The 18821-nt window shown below is 37.5% G+C and overlaps 1 long non-coding RNA gene across 1 annotated transcript; it reads left to right on the top strand.

Annotated features, from left to right (window-relative positions):
* Positions 1-358: 358 nt before the first annotated feature.
* LOC136837519 (uncharacterized) lies at positions 359-13266 on the top strand. The gene is made up of 3 exons (XR_010852710.1): positions 359-624; positions 3717-3801; positions 9934-13266. It is a non-coding gene; the product is annotated as an uncharacterized lncRNA (long non-coding RNA).
* The last annotated feature ends 5555 nt before the right edge of the window (positions 13267-18821 follow it).

Raw genomic sequence — 18821 nt, 5'->3', positions numbered from 1 at the left:
TGTTACTTCTTTCGAATGAACACCCTAATCTTTGGAAGCTTGAATTTCAAGTCGATGGCCCCTTTGGTGGGCTTGTTCCATTTGTGCTTCAGGAAAAATAATACAAAAATCACCTTTTCACTGATCAGCAATTGCTCATGAGTTAGGGAAAAGGTTGACAGAATGTATCTAGTTATTGACAGTATGTCATATGCATTAGGTCTGGCTCTGACTGAGTTGTGTATGTAGATGATGATGTGAGCGTTGTCTGGTCTCCCTGTTGTAAAATTGCCATTATACAAAACTGGTTTGCAAGCTTGTCTTTTTGAATCATGTTGAGTGACACTTGTTAAATCAAAATACTTATATTGAGAGGCTCTGGAGTAATACTTGAATATTTTACATCAGTACCTTAAAGTACTTGAACTTATTGCAATAACTTGAACAGTAGAGTGTATAGTAATTTGTTTACTATTTGCAGATGACTTCATTGATGTACTACAGTACTGTGTCAGTATCTGAAATTGTAAGAACTTCCTGAGAGAGCTTGGGAAACACACCTTCTTCAGGAGCAGGTGTCATGGAACAGCAGGTGTTAAGGAACCTCACTGACATTAGACTCCACCAGTAAACTAAAATCACAAGGTAAATGGTTTAGAAAGGGAAAATTGTAAATGTTTTTTCAATTACAAGAGTTGCTTTTGACAGGAAAAGTCTTAGTAGGTATACAGTACTGTAGTGTATTAATGATAGTTAACAAACTTCATGAAAAATGCTAGTGTGCATTGTAATTACAAAGGATGCTGTTGTTATTAAAATAGTTTAACCAGACCCACTGAGCTGAGCAATGGCTCTCACAGGGATGGTGTAACAAAGGACGTAAATGATAAAAGTACTCCTGTAGACATTGCTTAAGGTTCAATGTAGCGTTCCTTCAGCCCCTAGCTGCAACCCCTTTCATTCCTTTTACTGTACCTCCATTCATAATCTTTCTTCCATCTTACTTTCCTCAACCCTCTCCTAACAATATTGTTTCATAGTGCAACTGCTTTGAGGTTTTCCTCCTGTTAAACCTTTCAAACCTTTTACTGTCAGTTTCAGTTTCAGCACTGAATGACCTCATAGGTCCCAGTGCTTGGCGTTTGTCCTAAATTCTGTATTCTCGATAAAACCGCTTTACTGTAAATAGGCTGACAATACAACCAGTCAGTTTTCACAGCAAACCCTCTGATAGTCTAGAAGCAGAATGTAGTTTCCTGTTGAAGAATTTTATAGTAGTATCCCCTCTGCTTACCAGATGCTTCTGATGCCTGTCCCTCTTTATGGAATAAAGATACCTACAGCTAACGATGATGCTATATAATTTCTAGCCTAAGGTAAACTGTCATCTTATAACTACTCACTTTGAGAAGTTTAACAGCAAAATGCATTGCGTCTAAAAAGCTAGCCTAGCTAAAACCATCTAATATCATGTAGCTGATATGTAATATTGTATGTCATGATTTTTCCAACACAGCTGCATTGGCTGCATAAGATTACAGTAATGGCCTCCCTCCCTTCCTCGCATTCCTCAGTCATACAGAACTAAATTAGGTCCCCCTCTGACTGTCTCATCCAAATTAGTTCAGTCTTTTTTTGTAACACAGCTTCTGTTTATTCTTTAGTGAAGTTTGTTGATAAGGAGTGCCTCTGTATTTCACAGCTTCATTCCCTAAATTGTTTCGTTGAGTGTCTAAAAGAGGTGTTTGATTTGTGTCTGAAAATCATTCGTTTTGGCCTTCTGTCATTTGTTAAAGAATCATTCCACTCTTATAATGCCATTGAGGTTGTGTATGGAAGTGTTCTTTGTATCAGCAATGTATGATTGACTGTTTTTGAAGTATTATTATTGTTATTCAGAAGAGCCACTCTATGCTGGACTTACTTTTTGACAATTCAAGCTCCCAAAGTATATTAGCCATTAGAAGAGTGAGACTGGGCATTATTAGAAAAACATAAATTGACGATTTAATAAGTAAAAATGTAAGTAAATTATTAGAATACAAGGAGAATTGTATTAAGGTAGTAAGTGCATTTCATCTTCACTTGAATAAACACCACTTGTGTATTTTTGATGTTCTCCAGATAGTTATAACGTAACAGTGGTTGGATTCCCCTACTAATATTGTAAATTTCTAGAAGAGTTCAAAGTAAACTGAATCACATAAAAATAACAGGTGGCTGGTGATACTTTTTTTAGCTATAGGGCAGTGAATTCCAGCAGTACGTAGTTATAGTGTGTGTTACATGGCTGAATTATGTGACCAAGATTTCCACCCTCAGGTAGGTAAACAGGAAATAATTAGCTTGTTATAACGCTGCAATTTTTTTCTGAATTAGTTTTCCTCCTCAAAATTGAGTGCACAATTTGCAACTACTATGACCAGATTAACCTAACCTAACCCATTCCAGTGAGTGAATACCTAACCTCTGAAAATAATGGGATAATGAACATGGTAACCAAAAGCAGTTGTAACCCATGAGGGTTGAATTCTGATATTCTACAAACCAGAAAACAATGCCCCACTGAAGTTAGTACAATTTTCAAATTGGCTACACTTGTGCCTCGCTGTGGAAGTTGTCAGTTCCAGAGGTCCTTTATTCTTCACACCTTTGGTCTGTGGAACAGCCTCCCTTCAGAGAATGTCGTGCAATTGGAACTTGTTCTTCAGAAGTTCAAGCGAAGGTGCAAGTGCGTTACTACCCTAATACTCTTCTTCTTGCAGTTTGATACATTTATATCTATTTGCTGATTTACTGTTCTTTTTTAATAAGTGGGGTCTCTTTCTGTATGCCCCTTTACCTCCTCTTACTTCATCTTAATGAACACCTTAATATTGTTTGGAAGCTTGAATTTCAAGTCAATGGCCCCTGTGGGCATGTTCCATATGAATAGGTTTCATCTACTGAATAATAATAGTAATAATAATAATAATTATATAACCTGTGTCTACTTAACCCTATATGCAGAGAAAGGTCATATCTCTTATGTGAATGTCAAAAGTTCAACCAGCAACAAAGGTCCAGTTTTGGAAGTGAGCGAACTCCTTGGGCCAGCCCACTGAGAGTCAGATATTTTGATTTAGTGGTCAGGTTAAACTGCTTCATCCACTAATGATAGTAATGAATGCACAACAAGTTCTGGTTTTGGGATCATTCATGTGTCAGTAAACTAGGAATGCTACCTTGTATCTCTTCCATAGGTTTAATGATGATGATAATAATTTATATTTGTATATATATATATTAATTTGTTAATTTGTTTTTCTTTTCTAATAACTGATCTTTTCTATCTGTATTTCCCATTACCTTTTGTTACTAATTTGTAATGAACACCATATTGTTTGGAAGCTTGAATTTCAAGTCAGTGGACCCTTTGGTGGGCTTCTTGTTCCATATGAACAGGGTTAATATTTTAAATAATAATATTAATTGTATTCAAGACAATGCAGTAATACTGTACGTTTAATAAAATAATAATAATAATAATAATAATAAAGCCTATTCATATAATTATTGTCATTATTATTATGTAGCTTCACTGTTATTATTATTATTATTATTATTATTATTATATTATTATATTATTATTATTATTGTATTATTATTATTAATAATGTTATTATTATTATTCAAACCTTTTTTAAATTTATGTTCTTTCACAGTCTAAAAAATTAACAAATATAAATATTTTACAGGTTCTGCACAGGGAAGGAGAAATGGAATGGGAAAAAGTAACTTGAGCAAGTTTGTCACAGACATTTGCATTAATATATGCAGTAGGTAAGTGAGAGAAAAGTGTAGTCAATGCAAAAGGGGAGAGTGTTTGCCCATAAATCATTGTAAATCATTTTGTATTGAGTAAAGGTATATTAATCTTCTGGATCATTAAGTGCACTGAATGCATCATTCAAAATCGAAACCGGAAAGTCATTATTGATGCACTGACTTGGTGTTTTTTTACCATTTTCAACTTGTTGCTTTGATGTTTGTCAAATTAGAAGTATTCTGCTTTAAAATGACACTAGAGTGAGTGTCATAATTTGAAGTCTGACTTCACAGAGAGCATAGACAGTAAAATGTTGCTTATCACATCTCTGGCTCTGGGAAGACTTGGTGACTGACAGTGCCAAAGGAAGTCAGGATCAGCTGAGTCCTTGGGGTTAGTGCTGTCAGTGCACCACATGCAGTGCACTGTAGGCATTACAGAAGGTTCTTTGCAGCATCCTTTCGGCCCCTTTCTGCAACGTCTTTCATTCCTCTTACTGTACTTCCATTCATGTTATGTCTCTTCCATATTACATTCCACCCCCTCCTAATGATTGTTTCATAGTGCAACTGTGAGGTTTTCCACCTGTTGCACCTTTCAAACCTTTTTACTCTTGATTTCATTTTCAGTGCTGAATGCCCTCATAGGTCCCAGTGCTTGGCCCTTGCCTTAAACCTTATATTCTAATTTTTAAACCTTATATTCTAATTCTAGTTGATTGTCATTTAATACCTCCAGAGGTTCTTTTAGCATTAAGCCCAATTCTGTCCAAGTCATGTAGTCTCTAGGTATAGTAACTAGTCAGTGTGTGTAATCATCACAGTGAACAGACTTGTGGTGCAAGATGGTTATTTTTTCCGTATCATTTGAGCTCTTTGCAGTGGATTCTGTTTAATGCACTCTTCTGTCTGCATTCTACCAGACAGGAATGCTGATAGAAAACGCCACCTCATGTGGTGCTCTGTAGGCATTAATTAAGGTTGTTTGTAGTGTTCTTTCAGCTCCTCCCTACCTGCACCCACTTTTCAGCCTTTTGATTTGCCTCCATTCCATTTCGTTTCTTCAGTCTTCTGTCCAACCTCTGTAACTCCCTCTTTTCACCGTGATTGGCTGAAAGTACCCCAGCGCATGGCTTTACTCCCGAGTTTTCATAAATCATCATCGTTCTTATTTGGTCGAGCCATTCATGGCTTTTCTCCAAGAAAGCAGAACCTTCTTGCTGGTCCTTTTTCTGCTCTGTGCTTGTATATTATTTCTATGTAACTGTTCCTCATCTCTTGTCCAAACCATAGAGATCTTTGAGATCAGAGCTAGCACGCCTCTCTGACCGGCCAATGAAGAATTAGAGGAATTCATTTCTCGTCATAATGTGGTTCGGATTCCATAATAAGCTGTAGGTCCCGTTGCTAGGTAACCAGTTGGTTCTTAGCCACGTAAAACAAATCTAATCCTTCGGGCCAGCCCTAGGAGAGCTGTTAATCAGCTCAGTGGTCTGATTAAACTAAGGTATACTTTTTTTTCCACTAGCTGATCAGCCCTCCTTCATTCTTGATATGAATCTCACACACTTGCCTTAAATCTTATTAGTAGTCACCCTTGCAGGAAGACAGGCCCTCAGCACACCTCATGAGGTGCACTTTAGGTATTAATAAAGATTATATTCAGCTTCCTGTTAGCCTTCAGTTGCACCCTTTTTTAGCTTTTTACTTTACTTCTGTTTCAGCTTCCTATCTTCAGATTCCACCTTGAGATCCTTTATTTTCTGTATTGCTTCATCCTGCTGTCCAGCTGCTCCAACTCTTTGTTTTCTCTTGAGCGCTGAATGGCCAAGAATATCCCAGTGCTTGGCTTGGCAGCCTAAATTTCATAAAATCAACTTTTTTGTTGTCACTTGCTCTCAAAGTAATCTCTCTCTTCTTTGTAAATGCCACGTTTTCATTGCTGAGAGTGGCACGGGCCATTTGCATGCATTCAGCAGTAGTTTTACTTCATTGTAGCTGCTGGTATTGCCCTGTTCATACCACCTTCACAGGCAGCATTTCTTCAAGGCTGATTTGACATGCAGTTTCAAATTCAAAACATGCATTTGGTGTTTGTATGGAATCCGTCAAAAGGCCTGGAATTGCCTAGTGAGCTTACACATCTGTTGAATACCAGCATGAGAAATTGGAAAGTAAAATGTGTGTACAAAGTAAAAACCAAATCTAATCTGTAGAAAGAGTGAAAATATAATTAAATCAAGAGATAACTAAATGAAGATAAGCAAAAGTTGTGCTTTAGCAAGCCGCCTTCTAGTAAGAACAGACCAAATGTGTGACTGTGGAAGAAGACCTTGACTCAGTCAGTGTTGGAGATTTGTGTTTTATGGTTGTCATAAAGCCAAAGATTTCACATTTTGGAAGATCTGGCAGCAGCTGTGGTGAAAGCCACAGAGTCACTTCAATAAAGCAAAACAATGGAACAGTGAATTAAATTTGCAGGTTAGTCATTACTCAGTGTGGCTGTAATTTTTTAATTTATTAATAACAACGTAACCTAATTCTTTGTTTTGGGTGTAAAGTATACCTTAGTTTAACCAGACCACTGAGCTGATTTACAGCTCTCCTAGGGCTGGCCCGAAGGATTAGATTTGTTTTACGTGGCTAAGAACCAATTGGTTACCTAGCAATGGGACCTACAGCGTATTGTGGAATCTGAACCACATTATACCGAGAAATGAATTTCTGTCACCAGAAATAAATTACTCTAATTCTTCATTGGCCGGCTGGGGAGTCGAACTCGGGCCCAGGAGAGTGCTAGCCGAATACGATATCGACCCCTCCAACAAAGAACCTTTGTTTTGGGTGTAATGATTTGACTTTCAAATACTGAATGTGCATTGCTGAATGGCTGCATTACAAATTAGTGGAGTAACATAAATCACAGTGGTAGTGTAAAGTTCCTGTAAAAATACTGAGTAAGTAGGTTGACGTGTAAATGACAGTTGGATGTATGTTTGTCATTCCTCAAGTTAATGGATGTGCTCTCTTCTGGAACAGGTAAACAGTTCATGAACCTGTGTACCCTGTAGGGGATAGTGCCACCAGTACCCCTCATGTGGTGCACTGCAGGCAATAAGTTTCTTTGCAGTGTCCCTTCAGCCCCTAGCTGCAACCCCTTTCATTCCTTTTACTGTACCTCCGTTCATATTCTCTTTCTTCCATCTTACTTTCCACCTTTTCCTAACAATTGTTTCAGAGTGCAACTGTGAAGTTATCCTCCTGTTACACCTTTCAGACTTTCTTGACTCAGTTTTTCTTACAGAGCTGAATGACATTGTAGGTCCCAGTGCTTGGCCTGAGGCCTAAATTTTATTCCATTCCGTTCCATGACCGTATGTAGCATGCTTTCATGGTATTGAAACCTTGTATGCAAAGTAAAGAACACAGAAAGTAGTATAGTTCAAATAACTGCTGTACACAAATTTTTAGTCAAGATTTTTAACAAAAGACAGTGAATAAAACTAGTAATTGAATAAAAAACTGGATATAAAAAGCAATGCATGATGTTTGAATTTACTATTCTAAGCCAGGTTATTTGATGGCAAGACAGTGAATTCATAGTTAAAAGGCTGACAGCCTCTAATCTTTCAAAGTATTGGCTTTGTGGTCATGAGGTGACAAGAATTAGACATTTTTGATAACCTTGGGGATACAATCAGGCAAGTAATCTTCAGGGTTTTGGATGTATGCCAGTAATTAAATGAAAATGGCTTTAGTAAATTTTTAAACTGAATCTTCAGTTAGGTATCAGCTTCCTCTAATACACACTAAAAAACAATTGAGTCATTGCATAACCTTGGCACCTCAGGTGTAGATAGCTGAAAAAGCAAGTTTTGTTGCATGCTTAATTAATGTGATTGTGGCTACAGCACCCACAGACTTTTTTAGTTGTGTAATGTCCAAAAACCAGTACAGTAGTAATATTTACAAGTTGCACTTTTTGAGTTTTGTCTTAAAAGGTAAATGAAGTAGTAGTAAGTTTTCCTACATATGTTTGCCAGTTTTCACACAAACATGGGTTGTAGAAAATTACTGCCATTTTCCAGAAACAAAGGTATCATGGTGTTTAGTGAGGAACAACCTCAAATGTCAAAAAGATTTTTGAGATACTGCACGGAATGAGAGAATTGTTACTGCACGGAATGAGAGAATTGTTTGGAATAGTTTAATAACTAGACTTCTGCTTATGCGACCCACTTAGGTATTAATTGGAGGGATAGGATGTCAAATAGCAGATTTAGAGATGTAAAGGCGGTGAAGCCGGTAGGTTCTCACGCTGGAAGTGGCTAGGCCATGTGTACAGAAGACGGAATAGTACGAGATACACCAGGGTGGGTTGCCCTTGGGGGAAGAGGTAGAGATAGGCCAAAGGAAACGTGGCTGAGGACAATGAGGTGGGAAGCTGGAGATGAGTGTTGGGAAGATTTTGAGGAGTTATCCCAGGACAGAATGTGGTGGTGTGGGTTCATCGAGGCCTTATGCATCCCCGTGGGTGCCACAGGAAATGATTGATTGATTGATTGCAAAGCATCAGTGTCCTGTACCTGTTGAGGACTGATGTGATGCACTGGCCAACACTTTCTCTGTTCATGTTTCAGTAAAAGTGCTGGATGGTCTTGTTGCCTTTCAGTTGGAGGCTGTTAATATTTAAAGATGTGCACATGACTGCCATATCTTTTGATATTCATGTTTATTTGCCATTTGTGTATACTGTGCATGTATCTGTAAATTGTTCTATTTTGCACTGTAGGCATTACTTAAGGTTCTTTGAAGCATCCCTTCAGCCCCTAGCTACAACCCCTTTCATTCCTTTTACTGTACCTCCATTCTTATTCTTTCTTCCATCTTACTCTCCTTAACCCTTTTCTAACAATTGTTTCATAGTGCAACTGCTTTGAGGTTTTCTCCTGTTACACATTTGTAAACTTTTGTTCTCAATTTTCCTTGGGCCTAAATAGTATACTACATTCTATTCTATTCTATGTAGCTGAAAGTGTTAATGATTCAAGTTATATTGTATGCACGTTTGATTTAGCCAGGTGTCTGACCCTTGGATATCATATGATGAATACTGCTAGACCCAGTCTCCATTTGTACAAATATGATATCTAAAGGACATTTTATTTTAAGGACTTCTGATTGTAGCCACCAGCACAAACATTAAAGGAAATTTGTTTAGGCTTAGTTTCATGAGTAGCTGAGGTTTTATAATGAATTTACTTTGCATTACTAGATAAGATATTATTAGTTTTTCTTTAAAGCAAACCGTTTTTTAGATGGCTCTGTCAGAGCTAAGGATTTTAACACTAGTACAGTTGAATTATTCACCAATAATAATTTGTAGACTTTAGGATTCTTGGTCTGCCTCACACATACTTTTCTATGTAGTTAGGGGCTGCCCAATTTAAGGTTCCTATCAGTGCCTACTTGCCCCCCATTCTTGATGTGTTTTTGAACAAGTTATAGTCCTCTTCAGTGCCTTCATTTTTAAGCACCTGATTACCTGAATTCCACGTTCTTATGTCAGCTTTTTTTTTTGGACCGTCTTATATATGACTATTAGCCTTTGTGGTGATTTCTGCTAAGCTCAGTTTTTATTTATATGCTTTCCAGTAAATATTTAAGTAAATTTCCATTTATCAGAAGAGTCAAGATCTTCGAATATCGTACCTTTTTGCCTGCAAACTTATTTATTTCTCCATAGCTTTCTCTTTCTCTCTTTGATTTATCTTGTGATATCTTTACACTTTGAAATGAATTCAAATGCTGTGTTAAGTGTAGGAAAATACGTAAAGTTCAAATGCTGAGTTAAGTGTAGGAAAATATGTAAAGTTCAAATGCTGTGTTAACTGTAGGAAAATATGTAGTTCAAATGCTGTGTTAAGTGTAGGAAAATATGTAAAGTTCAAATGCTGTGTTAAGTGTAGGAAAATATGTAAAGTTCAAATGCTGTGTTAAGTGTAGGAAAATATGTAAAGTTCAAATGCTGTGTTAAGTGTAGGAAAATATGTAAAGTTCAAATGCTGTGTTAAGTGTAGGAAAATATGTAAAGTGTTCAGATAACAGACATGCATCGAATACTCAAGTATGTTTTTTGTTTTCCAGGTATGTATGGAAAGGACAGTGTCAACATCAAGACCAGTCGCTGTGTGGTAGACATCGCACGTTGTAAGTTTGAGTACGGGTGAGGGAATATAAGAAGAAATTCTTAAAGAAGCTGCTGAGGAAACCATCGGTTACACGGAGAGCACACGTAACGAACATCGGTTTGATGATGACCGCAGGCGAATGGCGGATGAAAGGAAACAAACAAGAACAGAAGCCTTACAGAACAGGAATAATTTGGCACTAGGAGAGAACTTCAGGGAGAAATGAGAATATACAGAAGAAGAAGAGAGATGCACTAAGTAAGGAACTGGAGGACACGGACAGAGAAGGCTATAGAGGGGTATCAGGAAAATAAAGAATGTATACCAAGCAAGAAGCAGAATAGTGAAAAATGCCAATGGAAGTATTATGGTACAGGACAAAGTACTGGAGATGTGGAAGAACTATTTCTGTGAGCTGTTAAATAGAGGTGACCCAGTAAATCCTACTGAAGGGAAGCATATGCAAGCACCCGATCTGAGAGTGAAGGAACCAACCCTGATGGATGTGAAGAATGCAATCAATACCCTGAAGAATAATAAGGCACCTAGTTTAGATAACATACCAGTGGAGCTCCTTAAGAATGGCGGCAAGATGTTCCACTCAGAAGATCTTGGAGCTTCTGATAATGATCTGGAGAACAGACGAGAAGCCAATGACTTGGGAAGTGGCAACATTATCCCGGTACATAAAAAGGGAGATAGGACAGACTGCTAAATATAGAGAGATTACACTTCTGCCAACGAGCTATACTAGCCAAAATTATAAAAGATAAAGTAGAAGCTTACATAGAGACAGTATTGGGCAAATATCACTGTGGATTCAGAAAAGGAACAAACAGTTGACCAGATTTTTATTATTAGACAGATAATGGAAAAACACTGGTAATATAATACAGATATGTGGCAGGTTTTTATAGACTTTAAACAAGCGTACGATAGCATCCGTAAACCATCAATGTGGAATGTTACTAAGGAATTTGGTATACCAGAAAAACATATAAACTTGGTTAAAGTATGCTGAAGGAATAGTAAGTAAGAGTTGTGTCCAGGGAGAGAAAATTACACTGCAGGGTATCGAGGAAGTTGACGGTGGGGTCATCTTGCGAGATACAAATGCCCAAGTCCTTGCATTTGCAGATGTTGATTTCTTAGGTACAGATATACAAAATATAGAACATTTGTATATACCATTCAAATAGACTGCTACCAGAGTGGGACTGGAGGTCAGTGGAAGTAAAACCAAAACGATGAGATTGTCAAGGAACAAGCAACAACAAACAGCAAGAATTTACAATACCATTATCAAGCCGGTAGTACTATGTGGTTGTGAGATCCGGACAAGAACAGAGACTGCTGGTTTTTTTGAAATAACATTTAGCATAGAATAACAGGTCCCATTTATGATATAAATGAAGGTGTTTGGAGAAGGCTCAACAAAGAAATGAGAGATTTTACCAGGCAACTGCTAATAACCAAGTAAGATCGCAGAGGGTACGTTGGGCTGGATGTGTGGTTGGAAAGGAAGAGGTCAGAATGCCTAAAGTTGTTATGGAAGGATCATTAGAAGGGAGAAGAAGACTGGTTGGGAGACTGAGGATGAGATGGAAAGATATTGTGTTCAGAGATCTAAGAGAACTGGGAGTGGAGGACCTTGAGAACCTTGAGTGTATTTATTGTGTATATGTGGGTAACTGTCAACTGTCTCGCAAGACGGGTGAGGTTAGGAAGAGGAATACTTCGAAAACTGTTGAAGTTTTTTTTTTTTTTTGTCAAATTAAAAATTGTGTTTGTAAATACCTTTCCAGTGTTGTTCTCTCTCTTAAAACAAGAAGGTAAACAAATGGGTAAAACTGGAGGTAAAAGAGAGAGATAGTAGGTATACCTTTCCCTGTTTTGAAATCCCTTATTTATTTATTTTATTTCGTCCAAGTTACACGTAGTTCCATATCAGGTTTTTGTAATGATGGCTGTTTTGTGTACTTAATGGCCGGACAAAACAGAGGTGGTTTTGCATATATACATTCATTGTTGCCAATTATCACCTTCCTTTCACGTCGTATTGTTGTGATAACTAGTTTCTTGTGATAACTAACCAAAATAGGTCATTGGTACTTCAGCAGAAACACCCAGTTTCATTTTTTCATAGCTGTAATGTTTCTGCTTTCTGAGGTGGCTTTTGTAAGTATCCTGTTGTAATTGCTCAGGTGAGAGAAACCTTGGCTGTTGATTTATAGTTTTCCATTTTATGGAAATTATCTGGTTACACTAACCATTTAATTCATTTGCATTGTTCTCTTATGTCTTTGTAGACATTGAAGCTGACTTGTTCCTTGTGTTTTTCAAGTGATTAGTATTTTTAAAACGTCCTTTTTGTATTCAGAAGGATGGGCATCCATGTATGCTGTAGGTCTACAAGTATAGCTTCGTTTTTGTCAGAGTAGCAGGTTTTCCTGCTATGTTTTGCTTTGAATTTGTCAATAATACTTCAACCACTGTTGAAGACTGCAAATCCTTTTGGATGACTTGGCAGTCTTTTGGTTTCCTGTGTTTTTGGTGCCCAGGTTTATTTTGTAGCTTGTTTCAAGCCCTTTAGAAGGAGAGAAGCATCCTAGTTGTACAAGGTTAAGAGTCCCTGTGACTAGGAATAGTTGCTTAATCTTGTCTTGTTACCCTCGGGCAGTAAAGGTGATGAACTTTCCTGTAGACCATGAAAGGTAGGGTTTTCGATAGCCCATTGACCCAGGGGCTTCATAAGTTGCCACCTTTCTGCTGTTCAGGAACGTGCCGAAGTTGGTAGATAGTCTCCTATTATCCAGCGGACTTTTACATATTTGGCTGATTGACGATATGTTGATGTCTTGTCTGAATCCATTTATGGTTGGCTGAATTTATTTTCCATAATTTGTCCTCTTTAATGTATAATGGTTAGAGCATATGGACAGTATTTTGCCCTAGGAGTGTGTAACCTTTAAGTTCATTCTGCGAGAATGTTCTGTTGATGTAGTTGAAGTAAAGTACTCACTTCCCAGTATCTAACAGGTGCTGGTCTTTGTTGAATAGCAAAATCATTTTGTTTTCATCTGTCATTAGACTGCTGGACCCGTAACTCTCCTATTCTCGTCGACTCACAGTTTAGAGTGCCACACAATTTGAGTCAAGTGCAGTGTAGGCACTAGCCATTGTACTCTTCAGTATCATACCACGTTTTGTCCAGTGGTCTTTGTCCTTGATAGATTTTACTTGTTTAAAAATATATCTGCATTTTTGAGTCTACCATGAGCGATATCAATACGTACAGGTCACGACACAGATTTGGTGAGCTTTGTTTTGTGAGTGTTCTCTGCTCATGCTTTCAGGAGGCAGTAGTAAAGAAGGGTTTTCTAATGGATTAATCTGGTCATAGAGGTTTTCATAGCCAGCAATTATCTGATTTTACACATTCTGTTAAAAGGCTATTTATTTTCACCCCCCACCTGCTCTGAACCATCTTCCTTCTCTTGGAAACATTTGAACTTCAGAAGCTGTTCTGTAACTTTGTGCCTTCTGCTAGAGCTTTCAGTTCTCGGCCACAGCTGGAAGGTTGACCTGGCTGATGATCTTAAACGATGCTGGACCTCTTTCATTCATCATTGGTCTCTTTTGTTTTCCCTTTATAACCTTGTCAGAAAGACCTAAATGCTTGATCTTGGGTTACGTTATCTTTGCCCTACACTTTGCTGTAGGTAAGGACTCCCTTGCTGTTACCAACGTCAGATGTCTAGTTCAATAGGCATGCCCTCCCCATAGCCTTCACCGCACTCAGCACCTCTTTTCCGTACCCTTCGTATTACTCTCTGTTTTTCCATCTTACTGGTCCCCAGCTGCAACTCTCCTAACAGTTGATTCCATACCTGCAATTGCAAAGTTTCCATCTTCTGTTACAATTGATTCATAGAACTGCTTTACTTTCAATTTTACAACTTTCAAACCTTTTACTGTGTGACCTCATAGGTCCCAGTGCTTGGCTTTTGGCCTAAATTCTGTATTGAACTCGACCCAATAGGTATGTGTTTGTTTGAGGCTTCCATGCCAAGATTCCTTTTAAGAATGAAGGTTGTGTGGTATCCTCATCTGTCCTATTTTGTGCCTGTGTAATTTGTGTCTGGGTTTTGTCCAGTTCTGTCTCTGTCAGTGGAGGTCCCAGGATTGATTTACAATCACTACAAAACCACAAGTTTATTTCTCTTGTTAAGAGTTTGTATTGTAATAAGGTGGTATTTGCAGAGCGAAACTCCGTCATAGAACGTTGCCGAGACAAAAAATTTTGCCTGTAAATTTTGAAGTATTACGCCTTTTAGGTGTTGGCGGGGCCACCAATATGTCTAACCCTGCCTGGTGTTTTTACACAGCCCCATACACCTCGATGTGCATATGCTATTTTCAGTAGGATTTGCCTGGTAATTGTCACATGACCGTGTCTGTCTCTGAATGCAACAAGTTAACCTTAGCTGTATTTAAAGTTATCCTCGTTCATCCTGCGTGTATTGCAGGTGAAACCTTCCCTTTAATCAACTCTTGCATCAGTAACTTCCCATCTTGTCTTTTGACAAGGGATGGGTCTCTTCTGGTAAAAGGTTCGAGTCTTGCTAATCAAGAGTTCATTGGAAGGAGACGAGTTTATTTTATTTGCTGATTAAGGCTCCTTGGAAGACATTTTTAAAGCTGACGGGTGTATGCAATTTTGAAACGGTTTGAAAGTCTCTTGTTTCATCTATCCAGGTTTGTCAGTGTTTCACTCCATGATAAATACTGGTGAAAAATCACTAATGAATGGTTTTTCATAAGTATAAAGCTAAATAAAAATATAAATATACCAGGTTCAAAGATGTAAGGTCCAAAAAGTATGGTACAGTCAAAAGTGACCTAAAAGTTCATAAAAGTATAAAGAAACAAATCTAGAAGGGTAACGTATTTAAGTATTCAGAGCCAGCATAAAGTTATGGTCGGAAAGATTTGCACTACATTAAATTTAAGGCCAAATAGATTATAGCCATTAAGTAAACAGAACCAGTTAAAGAAAGAAAAAGCCCAGAAAGAGATTTGTACTATGGTAAATTTATGGCCAAAACTAAGGGCAAACTCCCCCAAAATTAAAGGTACATTTAGCATGTGAAAGAAAGGCTTGTAAGTCGACATCATACCCACAAGACAGCCTAGTGAAAATGAAAATGGGTTGTTAGAACTAAAGAGTTTTAAATAACTTTTATTAATGAATAAGATGATACAAAGTAAAAAAAAAAAAAAACCGACATATAGAATGACGTAGACAAAGGGTAACAAAGTTCAGAGACGTCTGTAACTTGAAGTATATGACAAAGTGGGATATTAAAAGTACACTTAAAATATTTGAAACTATTTTAGAAAAAGAACCTTGGTGACGCCATAGTTGTGACGTCACCGTGAAGGTACGTAGTGTAACAAATGTCGACGGTAAATAAGTCACAAGATGGCTTTTGAAAGAATATGGCCATATAAAAGGGCATAAACACAACGGTGAAGTGGAAAGGATGTCATAACTGACGTCACTGCATACCTGAAGGTGTAAAAATTTCGTCACCTGGTTTATGACGACACCAAGAAGGGATAGGGTATTTTCATGTGACGTCACCTAACTATACAAGGGCGACCGTTTTCATGACACCAAGGTTAGTAATTAATGAAAGGTAACACACGACGTCATAGTTAAATAAAGATAAGAAGACCTTTTCACATGACAGGTGAGGTACAAAACCATTTTTATATGACGTCGCCAAGCAGATTAGTGTAACCGAAAAACCCTTTTCATGACGTCACTAAGTACAAAAAGATGACTTCATAATTACGTCACCAAGCAGGTGAGGGACAACCATTTTTATATGACGTCATAGTTGTGACGTCACCAAGCAGATTAGTGTATAACCAAAGAACCCTTTTCATATGACGTCATAATTGTGACCAAGTACGTCAAGTATAAAGGTATTCCTTGTGACGTCACCAAGTACTAGTATAAGTATCCCATTTCAAATGACGTCATAGTTGACGTAAACATTCTTGTATAAGCATTGTATTGGTGTACGATATATATGGAAAGGAAATAAAAACCATCCGAAAATCGGACGTGCTTTTATTCAAACCCATAGAAATTAAGTTAATATTTAGAGGAGATTACTCGTGATAATGAAAAAATCTTTTTTTTATTACTCCTTGGAGCCAGCATTGCAATGCCCCGAAGGGGAGAGATCGCCCTCAGCTGGAGGTAACGAAACCAGTCGGTTGCCAACTTTGAAGCCGACCCAAAGGGCTTAAGTTTTCTAAGCTGACAGCTTAAAATTGGCCAAGATGGGAAAAGTCCCCTATATACTTCCCACGTGCTTTCCAAGATGTCTGCCAGTTTTCTATGTCGCTAGGCAAGATCTATTAGACGCCCTAAATGTCACTGAATGATGTTAAGTACAGTAATCCTAAGGTGGGCGTGGTATGGTTACCACCAAGACAAGACCCTAGACTTACGTTTAACTATCATGGCTGTGGTTTCGTACCGAGCCAAATGTCTGGTTGACCTGTAGTCTTATGAAACATGGCGTGAAATTCCCGTATACTTTAACCACCAGAATTTCGTCCTGAAGCATAATGGCCCACCCCCAAAATATTTCCAAAGTCCAGTTCCTCTATGGATGGATGACTCGTGGATAACTCTACGCAATGTTAACGTACATTTTGGCATTCTTCTTTCCCTTTTCGCTGAGATTTCGAGTCTTTCAGTTTCCCTCACGTCTTCTTGATAGAAAATGAGTATTTTACTATAATTAAACCTCATAGAAAACAGAAGAACAAATAAGGAAAAGACGGTAACGAAGATAAATATATCTCGAACGTTTTGGCCATCTGACATTGACTTAGTACCCGACAGAATTTTTGATTTTGAGAGCTGTAGAGGATAATTTTCCTTGTAAATATTAATTGATAAGGCTAATTCGATCTCATTTTCAGAAGTATTTCTATATGAAACTGACTTCAATCTTTTCAATAAGGATTTGATTAAAATAACTTCGTATATTTTAAGGGTCTCACACAGCCTGTCACCCTGGCATATTTCAGCATTTTGACGTCAAGTTTGATATCAAAATGTCAATAATGGTGGCCAAACTGGAGTTTGGTCATGCTTGTAAACATGATACTTCAATTTAGCCACACATATAGCCATTTAGAAGTCAAATTTGACCTCAAAATGCAAAAATATATCAGAATTTAAGATCCTGTAACACCCCATCCGATGTAGAAATGCTCTATATGACTGATTTCACATTCGTTGATTATTTTTCAAATTGGTCTCATTTAGCTTAAACTTTTAACACTGAAATGATCCATTTTTACATAATTCTTTTATCATTAGAAATTGTTCCTTCAAATACCTTTGTCTGGCTAACCTTTTCATGCAAATTTGATGATACAATGCATTTAATCATATTTTGTAAGACAAAGTTCCATAATGATATGGGCATTTTTTAATCAGAGAAATGTACGTTCACATTAAATATTTTTATATTTTTACAGCATTTTATGCCAATTAGTTTCAATTTCTCTTAAATAACACATACCTGCTGCAACCTCGTTTTTATAAATTTGATTACATTACATTTTATAATTAAAAATTTAGCTTTATTTTAAATGATTTCAGTTACATTTTCTAGGCTTAGCCTAATAACTGGATATGCACCACATTACTGAGTTATTCAGAACTGAATCTCCAAGTAACTTCGAACTCACGTCATTAATTCAAGACTTCTAAACGTTACCTACTTAATTTGGTGCTATTTTCAGTTTACGTGATATTTCTGTCTACAAGATTCATTTTCAAATTTGGAATATTCATTTATATTCTCAGATGTCTCTGAGCAAGAGAATTACAGGAATTTCAAAAATAAACCAAAAAAATCTAACTTTATTTTACTTCAAATTACAAGTCATCCTCCAGTCTTTTGTTACAACAAAAACAATTAATTACACCAAGACACACACAGTCCCCCCAAAAGCAGACAAGTGACCCAAATACCTTCAGGTGGAACAAGTGTGCCTTGAGGCACTCCCCCCTTCCCAAAACAAACCACCAATTCGTCTTATAGGCCCAATGCCACCATTCAATATAAGTGATTGAGTCAGGTAAATGGGAGGAGACGTGCAAAGCTAATGTCCTCCTGCCCTGAGTTCTTCCTCCCCCAGCAGGACAGCAGGTCGGACTAACGTCAACCTTCACCGTACACGTGGACCACCAGGCCAGTTTAGGTTCTGTGTGATACACCTTGCAAGAATCCACCCCATTGCCAGGTAATTAGGGAACAAATCAGCCTCATTGACAGGTAATTCAGTAGATAAATCAGCCTCTTTAACAAGTAATTATCTAATTAGAGAGAAATGATCATCCCGCTGCCAAATAATTAAGAGAGAAATTAGGCTCATTTACAAGTAATTTGGTAGAAGAAACCTAACATTAACATGGAATTTGGGCAAATCAGGGACTTTAACAGGAAACTACACAGGTAATCAGGGATTAATTAACATAATTTGGTAGAAGAAACCTTTCAATAACATGAACTTAGGCAAGAAATCGTCCTCTTTGAGAGGCAAATATCTAATTAGGGAGAGACCATCATCTCATTGCCTTGTAATTAAGGGATAATCTGCTTCATTAACACGTAATTGAAGAGCAAAAATCCACCCCACTGCCAGGTAATTATGGAGGAACGTCCAGCACCTGATCTGGGACGTTTTGCTTTATGGTTAGGATGTCATCTCAAATCTTTCTGCTTTCAGTCTTAACAAGACTTT

The sequence above is a fragment of the Macrobrachium rosenbergii genome, chromosome 59, assembly GCF_040412425.1.
Source record: "Macrobrachium rosenbergii isolate ZJJX-2024 chromosome 59, ASM4041242v1, whole genome shotgun sequence".
NCBI classification, from domain to species: Eukaryota; Metazoa; Arthropoda; class Malacostraca; order Decapoda; family Palaemonidae; genus Macrobrachium; species Macrobrachium rosenbergii.
Note: the sequence above shows the minus strand (reverse complement) of the source record. Positions and strands in the feature narration are given on the sequence as shown.